This window comes from Canis lupus, chromosome 19 (genome assembly GCF_003254725.2).
Source record: "Canis lupus dingo isolate Sandy chromosome 19, ASM325472v2, whole genome shotgun sequence".
Taxonomy (NCBI): Eukaryota; Metazoa; Chordata; class Mammalia; order Carnivora; family Canidae; genus Canis; species Canis lupus.
The window spans coordinates 5,717,821-5,730,014 of record NC_064261.1 but is presented as its reverse complement, the minus strand read 5'-3'; positions in this window follow the sequence as shown (position 1 = coordinate 5,730,014).

Genomic DNA, 12,194 nt, shown 5'->3' with positions numbered 1-12,194 from the left:
AGGGCTTCATGGCTTTGGGTGAAGCAATAATTTTTTTTAAGAATCACCATAAGAACAATTATCTATAAAAGAAAACGTTAATAATTGGGGCTCCATCAATATAAGCAATTGATCCTCAAGACACTGTTAAGTAAGAGAAACGCAAACCAAAGACTGATAGAAAATACTTGCAAAGCATTTATCTGATAGAGGACTTATATTCAGAATATACAAAAAACTTCTGTAACTCAGTAATAGGCATATCACACAATTAAAATAAGTCTTTAATTTGAGTAGACATTTTACTAAAGATGTATAAATAACTAAGAAGTACATTAAGAGATGTTCAGTGTTATTAGTCATTAGAGAAATGTGCATCAAATCGCCATAAGATACCATGACATACCCACTAGAAAGGTTAAAGTAAAGTAAGACAGAAAATATCAAGTGTTGTCATACGTGTGCAGAAACTGAGACTCTCAAGCATTGTGGGTGGGAACACAAAATAGTGTAGCTACTCTAAAAAACAGTTTCTCAGGTTCTCAAAAATATTTTGACATCAACTTACTATATACATCACAGTAATTCTACTTATAGAAATCGACCTAAAATAAAATAGAAGTTTAAATGAAGACATGCATATAAATGTTCACAGCAACATTATTCCCAATACCCCAAACCTGAAAAGAATCAAGTATCTATTAACTGGTAAATGGTTAAAAATATTGCATATATGCATATAATGAAATGCTACTCAGCAGTAAAAAGGAACAAATTACTGATACATGCTGCAACATGTATGAACCTCAAAATATTATCTAGTAGGGACACCTGGCTGGCTCAGTGGTTGAGCCTCTGCCTTCGGCTCAGGGTGTGATCCTGGGTCCTGGGATGGAGTCCCACCTCGGGTTCCCTGCGTAGAGCCTGCTTCTCCCTTTGCCGGTGTCTCTGCCTCTCTCTGTGTGTCTCTCATGAATAAATAAATAAAAGATTTAAAAAATAGTATCTAGTAAAAGAAGCCACATATTGTATGATTTTTTCTATATAAGGAATGTCCAGGAAAGGCACATTTAGAGAGAGAGAAAGCAGATCTATGGTCCACAGGTCACAGGGAATGAGTAGAAGTTATCTGCACAAGGACAACAGGAAATTTTGGGAGTGAAGGAATGTTCTAAAACATTTAAGACACATGAAAGAATGTGGTGATGGTTGCATAAGTAAAGATCATGTAATTGTACATTTACAGTGGGTGAATTTTTTGTTACTTAAGTTGTCCCACAAAAATCTGCAAAGAAACCTGACCTTTCCTGAGGTGAGGACCTCCTGGCACTAATGGTTGCTAGGAATCCTTTTCAAAAAGGTGTCTATAACATTTCCAAATATTTAGATAATTTGTCCACAATATGTTTTTTATGTAATGACCACAAATGTTATAAAAGGCAAAAGAAATACCCTGGGTATCTATAAAATCAGGATTTTGAAATACTTTCACATCCCTTTCACATCTGAGATTGAATTTACAAATTTCCTTAAACCTAGTTTTGTGACTGTATCTATATTTCACAGAAGAAAATACGAATAAAGAGAATAGTGGTAGCGTGACCAGGGTCATTACTCAAGACTTGCACCTGACACCAAGTTTATTGGTATTTTCACTTAAAATCTTATTTATGTTCTATAATTAATTTTCTCAAAAACACTGAAGGTAGTATTTTATTTTATTTTTTTTTGAAGGTAGTATTTTAGTATAATTCCTCTTCCTTTTTTTTATTTTCAAAATTTAACTTACTGTTTTGTTTATGCGCTCTATGTGATTGTGTTCTATTTTTGTAGGGTTTATTAATATTTTTTTCTCTTTATAAAAATCACACAAATTGTTTTAAAAAACCTGGGTAAATGTATGAAAGGAAAAAAAAAAATCATCCTTGATCTAATCATAAAGTCATACTTCATGAAATTTTAGCAGCTTTGATGCTGACAGTTTTGTGATCTTACCAGAAGGTGCTAAGGGAGATTTTCACACATCTATGTCATGACTCCAACTCGCTGTCAGTGATTATAAAATCCATTGAATATGAAAGGCATCTATGTTCCAGAGAGGTTAAAACATACTTATTATAGGCATCGTGGTAGATTTATTTTCTGGTTTCATTTCTCTTTCTCTCTAGATAGACATAATATGGATATACATAAATACATATTAAAACATAAACATAAAAAAATAAAAAAAATAAAAAAATAAAAAAATAAAACATAAACATATGCACTTATATACATGTATATATTCCATAAATGTTTCCATTTCATTAAAAAACTTCCTAAGTCCTTGTATTACATACATGCAATATTTAGTTATTAGGTGTGTCATAATACATATAAACTTTCTGCTATTTTGAGAAATTTAGACACTTTGTCTTCTTCCATCACTTAATAAAAATTAAAATTACACTTAAACATATATCGTTGAGTGAAGTACTTTGTACATTTTCAATGACTTAAAAATGAATTATTAGAACGAGAATTACTGGATAAAAGACAAACATAGTTTATGATTTTTTAATATAAATTCCTATTTTTTATAAACTGTGAATTGATACATAGATTATCATCCCTAAGCAATAAATTCTGGAATAATATTTTATGTTTATATCCATTAAAAATATATAAATGGAAAAAATGAATATTCATTTTTATAAAAATACACAGTATTGCATATTTAAATATGGAATAATTTAGTGTTTTTTTTACTTGCATGCTTGAAATTATTAAAAATTATATACTTAAGTATATACATATACAGTTTTCATTACAAAAAAAATTTCAAATTTGGTCTTTGGTCTCTCTCAAACAAATAAAAACACACACATATCACAATGGTAGGACAAGAAATACTAACAGAAATAAATAAAAGTCAATGCACATAAGAATCTTATATTTGACTTATTGTGAAACACATTATACATCCACATTTACAGAAATTTATAAATGCTAAAGAAAATACAGAAAGTCTTTATAATTAACAATCTTCTTCATCATTAATGTGGTGATCATATCATGAAACTTAAATAGTGGAGCCAACATCTTCTGTTTGGGGGCTTTGTATTACATTCCAACATTTTACACATTAGGGCTACCATTTCTTTGTGCAAAGAAATTACTAAACACACTTTAAAAATGAGGTAATCCTATACTACTAGGTGCTATGAGGAAAATGAAAGAGGTGAGGGAGGAGAGGGAGATGAAGTTGGAGAGGTTAACAAGAGGGTCATATAGGGACAATTAAGAGCTGACACTTTCTTTGAACTGTAATAGTAACCTATTAGAATGTTTTTTTTTTGCGGGGGGTAGATGACTACTCCGCGCATTACAGTCAGGACTCAGGCTGCTCTGTAGAGCAGGAATAGAGGGAAAAGTGCCAGTTGAGGGGCTGCTGCAGTGGCCTAGGTGACAGTGATGGTGTTGCTGGGGCTTAGGGTTTATTACTGCCAGGTGGAGAGACGTAAGAGAGGCTTGGGGAATGGGATGGATAGGTCATACCGTCTACACTGCAATCCTGATTAAAATCTTCCAGTGGGGGGAAAAAAAAATCTTCCAGTGGCTGCTTGTAACTTCCAGAATGCAGTATATATTGCTTAGATAAGCACACTTTATTATCTGGCCTCATGAAATTTCAAGCTTCATTTTTCCCTGCTCCCAATGTGTATTCCTATTTCTTGCCAAGTGGTCATTTGAACACATGTGCTTTTTCTCACTTAGTGCCTAAATGACTTCTTACTTATTTCCTCTGCTCTCAAAATCCTTTTGATTTAAGAAACTTCAAGGTAACAGCAACTATCAGAAATTTTTCATGACTGCTAAAATCTTCTAAAGAGTCCCTTCCCTGGGCTTGCTGTTATCCTCCCCATGTCTATACTGGAGCAATAATCATACATTACTATTCATGCATTATATGTCTGTAAGGTCACTGTATAATTTATCATACAAACCAGGACACTTTTCAGAATGAAAGGGGTTGCTATCAAAAATCCTGCCAAGACAACAAGCATAACTAATTGACTACTTAGGGATACAAAATTCAGAACTATCCAGAAACAGAGTGTATTATTTCCGTATAAAAATGAAGTATTTGCCTAAAGATCTTCTGTCCATAGTATTTGATAAAAGGAGTATGACCAAATCTATCGATCACCCAGAGTCACTAATTAAATTTTTTTTCTGTTCATAAAATATTTGCCAAATGAGGGTACAGATTTTCCATGTGCCATTATGATAATTTTATAGATATTCACAGTTTCTAAGTTCGGATTTTAACTTGCACACTTTCACTTCTCGCAGGCAACATCCTTTTTTAAAAAATGTGAAACTACCACTATTTTATGAATTAGTTTAAACAAAGAGAGAGAACTCATTCCTGAGTTGTCTTCCATTAGAGTCACTGCAAAAACATGCTGTGACAGATGGAAACATTTGAGACACTCAAAACCATGGGATCCTGAGTTAAATGAGTATGGTGAGAAAACATAATATTATTTATGCATCATGCAGTTATTGATATATTAATATTATACCATATTCCAGCAGTTTTGAGTTTGAAAAAGATAAAAATAACTGAATACAGCAGTTTTGAGTTTGAAAAAGATAAAAATAACTGAATATTATATATATAATATATATATATTATATATATATAATCTGTGGTCTTGGCAGTAGCGTGGCTTAAAATAACTTGCAGAATAAATGACATAAGACTATTTCTGGAGTTAAATACGTGCAGATATTTGTTAGTGTTGATGTGTGTATGTGTGTGTTTGGTGTGTATCTGTCTGTGTGTAGGTGCAGCTGCATGTCAGCTTAAGATCGACAATGTGATATTGTACACAATCTTGTAATATCTGACTCACACGTATGCTTATCACCTCAAGGGTTTTATGAACTCCTCCTTGAAGCAAAACTCCTTGTGTTATAAATATGTTAATATGCTAAACAAATATTTGTTGTATTGAATTGAGTTGACTCAGGAAAGAAAAAATTAGAAGCAGTATCATAATTTAGTATTTTTTTTCAAATGATAGGTTAACATATTTATGTCTTTTTCTTAGTATCAGAAAGAATTTTAAAATACTAGGTAAGTGCTTCTGATTTCTCAGATGATTACCTTTAAGTCCCTGGATCTTAAAGTAATTAATAGAACTTTAAAATAATTTATCAGTCAATGTTCCCAGAATCTCAAACTTCATTGAGACGTGTGTGGTTCAAGATGAAATTTCTCAAGTTTTAAGTTATCTGAAATTGATAAAACATATTTAGCCCTAATGAGTCTTATGAAATATATATCATGCCTTGGTAAACTCCCGGAATTCTTTTTAATCAAGAAATACGTTTTAATGAAAGTCAAGCATATCTATGTGTCTTATTGGAAATGAGTCTTAGAGTTACATTTGTTTATATTACTATTTATCTCATAATAATTTAATTAAGTTGTCAGAAAAATGGCCCATGCTTAAGTTATATGAATTTGATTATCCACAGACTACTAGGAAGAATAGTAGAGGCAATTCTTTTCTTTTTCTACTTTTAAAAGCATCTGGCTTTTCCAAAGACTTCAAATGTTAGCAATATTAAATGGTTTTATGCACACACTGGGAGACCATAGCAAAGTTGCCACATATAATCGATTCAAGATTCTCGCTGATTATACTCTTGCTAGTTTTAATCAGATACCTGACGAGTAAGATGACTGGAAAATATTCTCTATAGAATGAGTGAAAGATTCTTCATTCTAATGAGTCTATTATTTACGGTACATAACTTCATGATGGGGAAAAAAATAATATACCAACATTTTCATAATATGTGGAGTAACATAAAAAAGTATATAGCTTGTCTAATTTTTATTAATTTGTTCTAAAGAAATGCATTTCCTCAATTCCATAATTTGTGTAAGAAACATTGTAGGCATGTTTTGCATGTGAATGAACCTGTGTAGTGTGCTTGGAACTTAAGATAACTCTGAATGTTGCAGGGACTAACGATTACGTGGAGAGTTCTCTACGTTTCTGGTCCTAGAACATTAACTTGGGCAGAAACTGCTGATGCCCCTGCTCTGTGTCAAGGAGGGATGGGGAAAATCTTTCATTCCTGTTGCTCTAAAGGATTTCTCATCACTTTAGTTCTCTCTGATGACAGACACAAGACCAAATATCACACTCCAGACTCTTTATCTCTAGTCTCTGGATTTTAAGATTCTTTAAAAAAAAAAAATGCACATTTTTTTCTTTTAGGTGTTAGGCTGTGTTAATTCAAACTGAGCTGAGTTCTACATAAAGAAATTATGAAAGCTTTATTACCTAGTACTATAAATAATTTATTCTCTACTTAAAATATCACATGTGTGCACATGCACATGTGTGTGTGAGTGTGTTCACCTGTGTGAGACTGTGATCTGAGCAGGAATTATTGGCTCCTTTTAAAATTTATTATTTATTATTGACTTCCTTTATTTACTTTCTTCCTAGACATAGATGCATAGTGTAGATACATATATATATTTATAAGAGATAGTTGGGTAATCACAGATACCTTTAGGATAATAGCTTCCAGGAGCATTTATCAACTACTAGCGTATCATCAACAGAAAGGATTATTTATTTATTTATTTATTTATTTATTTATTTATTTATTACTTATTTATTCATGAGAGACACACACACACACAGAGAAGCACAGACACAGGCAGACGGAGAAGCAGGCTCCATACAGGGAACCTGATGTGGGATTCGATCCTGGGTCTCTAGGATCAGGCCCTGGGCTGAAGGCAGGCGCTAAACCATTGAGCCACCCGAGCTGCCCAACAGAAAGGATTTCATTAAGTGACTAGTGATGCTCCAGATAGTTCCCTCCTCTATACGGTGAATTAGACTATTAATAAAATAATTTGTTTAGAATTTCTCTATTGACAAATATGTATTAGATACCTATTTAAAGATCTCAATAGCAAAATTCAATTTTAAGGGTTTTAAGGGGATTACAATTAAGTTCATAAATCAGAACTTGCCTATGTAAAGTTATTATGCTAAAGGAGGCCTACAATTGAGTGTTTCAGATGCGTGTTCCTAAAGACTCATTTAAACAGAGTGATATTTGGTAGAAAGGAGGGAAAGAATAGCTTCCAAGACTGAGTAGAGCTTGAGTGTGATGAATCTATAGTAGTCAGTGTTCCAGATGGGTTTTATTTTATTTTTTATTTTATTTATTTTAAAGATTTTATTTATTCTGCAGAGAGTGAGGCAGAAACACAGGCAGAGGGAGAAGCAGGCTCCCTGCTGGGAGCCAGATGTGGGATTCCATCCCAGGTCCCTGAGATCATGACCTGAGCTGAAGGCAGACGCTCAACCACTGAGCTACCCAGGTGCCCTCCAGATGGGTTTTAAATGACCAAATAAAGCAGTACATTAATATGCCTTCTCTTTATTAGTAAAATCTAATTTTGATTGTAATATATCACTCCAAACTTAATAAATGGTATGGCCAGGGAAATAATTACGGCCATATCCGCTTTTACTTTCAATACAACCCATGTACAAAGAAATTGTGGGACTTGCTGAGTGTGATACAGTGACCTCCAAGCAACCAGCCCTCTAGAGAAGCAGAGAAGCATAGCACCGAGAGCAGGCTATGGAGCCAGAGGTAGAATTTCTGTCTCCCTCATTTACTGCAGACTGGGACAAATTACTTAAACTCCCTGTGCCTCAGTTTTCCCAGGAGGGAAAGTCTATTAAAAGTTCCCACTCCCTGGGATATTATAAGGATTAGATGCTATAAATAAATGAATGCAAAACAATATAATATGTGGGTTTTTAAATTACAGTTAATTTAATGAGGTTTTAATCTTAGACCCAGAGGCATATACATTTTAGTCTACTTTTATACCACCCCTACCATGGGAGTGTTTTGCATCATAAGTCTCCTCTGAACTATCGACAGTCCTTCCTCCATTCCTCAGTCTTGGTGAAGTGCAAATCTCATAGGTCACTTCTGTACTCGAAAAATCTTGCTCTCTCCTTTCTGAAGATAAGTGTGCACTTCCTCTTCCATCCCTGGGATGTGTATTGTTCTTTGTGTGGTTTTTAATCCTCCACCCACCCCTCTCCTTTTCTACTGGTATAGCAATTCTTAGCTCCTTTGAATCTACATGCTGTCTCATCCAGCATGGCTTCTTTAATCCACCCAATCCAGGTAGCTCTCCTTTTGAGACCAGAGACTGGGCTTTTGTTAGGATTGTTGTTTTTCTGGATTTATTCATTTCTCTTGCTAAAAACATATAATCTCAAGAAGAATTTTGTTTGTTCCATTGAATGCTGCCACATAAGCACAGTTAATAATCTTAGTTAGAAAAATTGATGATGCATTTGGAATTGGAAGATCCTAGCCCATTATTTATTAACTAAATACTTTGTAAATGTTACCGAAGCTTTTTGAGCCTCAGATTTTTTCACTCTAAAATGTTAATAACTGCTCTAAAGAGTTATATAGAGTAAATAAGGGCATATAATAAATCAAATAACTTAATGCAGTTCTTAAAATTTTCTGAAAAAAATTAATCAAACCTGTAGATCACATTTACTAAGAATAATCAACAATATAAATTACTGGTAGATGTAAAACTCAGAGGACTTCCATTTTAGTACCATTGATGAAGTTTTGGAATATACATGAGGTCCGGAGCCGATGATCAAGAAAGAATTCTTGAGACTTCTTTGGTGCAAAATGATGATTTTATTAAAGCCCAGGGACGGGACCCATGGGCAGGAAGAGCTGCTGCCCTGGGCCTGTGAGAGGTGACTGATTACATACCTGGGAGTTGGGAGTGGTCTGGGGATAGTGTCCTCACTAAGGAATTTTGGAAGCAAGGTTTTCAGGACCTTGAGGGGGCTGGCTATTGTTGGGAAAAGGTCATGTATTACCGTCTAATAAAACCTGAGTCATGAGACCCTTCAGGTGTATATTGGTGGGTCATATGCATGGGGGATGATTGCCAATACGTATCTTGGGGATTTAGAGATAAATGAAATTTCTAAAGGAATTTTTATATGTTAAAGTAGACTTAGAGGCTCTTGGGGGTTGGGCTAAGATTGCCTTCTGCCCTTAGCAAAGTATGAACATGGCAGCTGAGTCTGTAGAGGAAGGTCTTTCCAACTGTTTCAAGGACTTGTCAATGTGCTTTGTCCTCAGTTAGTCCTCTATCCCCTCATCAACATTATAGATCATCTCATTAAATTCATATTATTGCTTTATGTTTCTACCTTTAATATTGATATTTAATTAACTAACCTTTACTATTTAGTATTTTAACATATAGGAGTTAGACAATCTGTTTCCAGAACTATATTTTAAAATTACTCACAAATTTCATAAGTGTCATATGGACAAATACAAAGTAACACTTGTGGATTCTGATAAGAAAATAAAATGACATAATTTGTTGCCAAAGAAAGTTCAGTACAGTTTAAGACAAAAATTCTGGTGTCAGTAATTTGGAAAGCAAACTCTTGTACACATAAAAAAGAAGCAACCATTTGTGTGCAAAGAAATAATGAAATATCTGATCACTAAAGGGATCAGATTAGTTATTTTATAGTTAATAACATCCTCATGTAATAACTCTATGTATCTATATATAATAAACATCCTCATGTAATAATTCTATCTATATATAACAAACATCTTTGCAGATTTTGCAGTTGCTAACCATAAGTTGAGAGCTCATGATATATTTCCTAGATTCTTAGGCAATTTGTATTTTCTCACTATATTGTTAACTGAAAGAAAATTAAGCATTAAGATATGTCTGAGTTCACTTTTTAAACTTTGATTTTAGTGCCCTCCTTTCTACAAAAAAAGAAAAGGAAGAACAAACAGTATCACAGACAAATATATTCATCCCCTCTCTTTTTTAGATTTTTCTTTTTGTTTAGTTACCAACAGAAAAACCATGAATTGAGTAAGATAGCCTATATTGTCACTGTTGCCCAGGAAACAATTGTATCTTCCTTAGTTCCCACTTTTTTTAGTACACAGGGGAAGGGTAAATTATAAATGTTTTATAATTTAATTTTGATGCTTTTTCCCATAACTCTCTCTCAAATAAATAAAAAAATCTTAAAAAAATGAACACAGGTGAAAGGTAAATTATAAATGTTTTATAATTTAATTTTGATACGTTTTTCCATAACACTATGGTCTTCAACAGAGATTCAGATAATATTCTCTGCTCTTTTCAGAATACCTGTATTATGGAAGGCACTTTTTTATTGCCAGTTATGAATGTCCAAGCATAATATTCTTTCCTTGCGGTGTAGGGGTTTCACTCTTATAATTTCTGTTGCTCATCATCCAAGAAACATGTGAGATAATTGAGATTTCTCAACTCTTAGAGTATGATCTCCATCAGCGAGATTGGAAGTGGGTTTCTCAGACACACCACTTTGAGCCATTGGATACTGATGTCACTCCAGTCACTACTGCAGCAGCCCTGTGTGCTTGGACAAGTTTCACAATCATTCCTTGCTTCGTGCCTGTCACTGGCTGCTGATTTGCATCTTATGGCTCCCCCATTGCTGCTGGTGTATTAGATCCCACAAGAAATGCCTGCTGTGTGATCATGCACAACCTGGAATGTTTTCACATGCTTCCTGGTGAGTTAGTAGCCCATAATTTTGTAATAAGCTCTGCTTTCTGTGGAACTCTGGCTGATGGTATATGTCATGGTTAAGATCATGGATTTTGACATCAAATAGACCTGCTACTATTTTCAACTATGCAACTTTTGGGAACATTACTCAAATTCTTTGAACTTCTTTCTTTTACCTAATAGGTAAAACAGAAATAACAAGACTTACTTCACAAAACCTTCTCAGGAATGGAGAGGAAGGATGCACAAAATTTTTAGTAGAGTTCCTGACACATAGTAAGAGCACAATAAATATAATTTAACTCTTTAGGGAGCATTGACAATTATTCTTTTGCCTCTTCTTGAATACTTTAAAAATTATATTTGGAAAGAACACCTGTCAACTAAATGCATTTGAGAAATTTAGTTTTGAATTTAAATATACATAATGCAATGAACTATACTGAAGAAAAATTTGAAGTGGAGAGTGGTAAGTTTTTCAAAGATTTATATATTTAAAAAAAAAGAAGATACATAAAATAATTTAGAAAACAAAGTTTACAGAACATATAAATATCCTTCAGTAGTGTGTTTATTGGTGTGAGGATTTAATTTAAAAATCCACTTCAAGCACTTAGCACAGGTTCTGTCATATTTTAAGTATTCAATACTTTTTATTATTATAATATGTAATGGGTCAATAAAACTAAAAAGTATATTACTTTTGCTTATTTCATTTTTTCAGCATTAGTTTGTTTTAGAGGGGATTTAGTTAAATATGAAAAATTATGAAAAATTAAACAAAGACAGTAAATGGAAACAAAATAGACAATGTACAGAAATTATTACATCACTTAAAATAACATGCAACTGATAAAATGTACGCAAATATCCACATACCATCTAATTGTGGTAAAATGTTTTAGTTTACCATTAACTGGGAAGTTGCTATGTGCCAATAATTGTGCTCTGCTTTTTATTTGCATTAATTCTGGAAATTCTAACAAACTCCTGAAGAAGTTATTATCACCGTTAAATAACATATTAGGAAACCGAGGTATAGAAAAATTAACTAGTCCCAGATCAAATAGGAAGTATTTAAAGCAGAATACAACCAAAGCTTTCTGGCTCTAGAGCATGTGTGTTTAATCACTGTGGATAAATTTAATAATAGGAGGAAGGGAAGAAGGAAGGAAGCATGGAAGAAAGAAAGGAAAGGAGAAAAACAAAAGAGAGAAAATCAGTTCAGTCAGGTTAGATTCAACTTCTGCCATAAAAAATCAGCCTTTTTCTCTGAAAGAGATAATCTCTAGACAAGAAGCCTAGTAACCTATTTAAATAATTAAACAAATTTGACTTTGTTGTTTTCATAGTCTTGGAGTTGCATTTCTATTGATTGATTTATTGCTACCACAATTTGCTCTCTGCGTTTTGCATTCAGTCAAAATCCATTTTTGAGGCTCTACCTATCAACCTCTAAAGACTAATTTGCCTTCATTAAAAGTGGCAATTTGAAGTTAATCATAGCTAAAACCTCATAGAGATT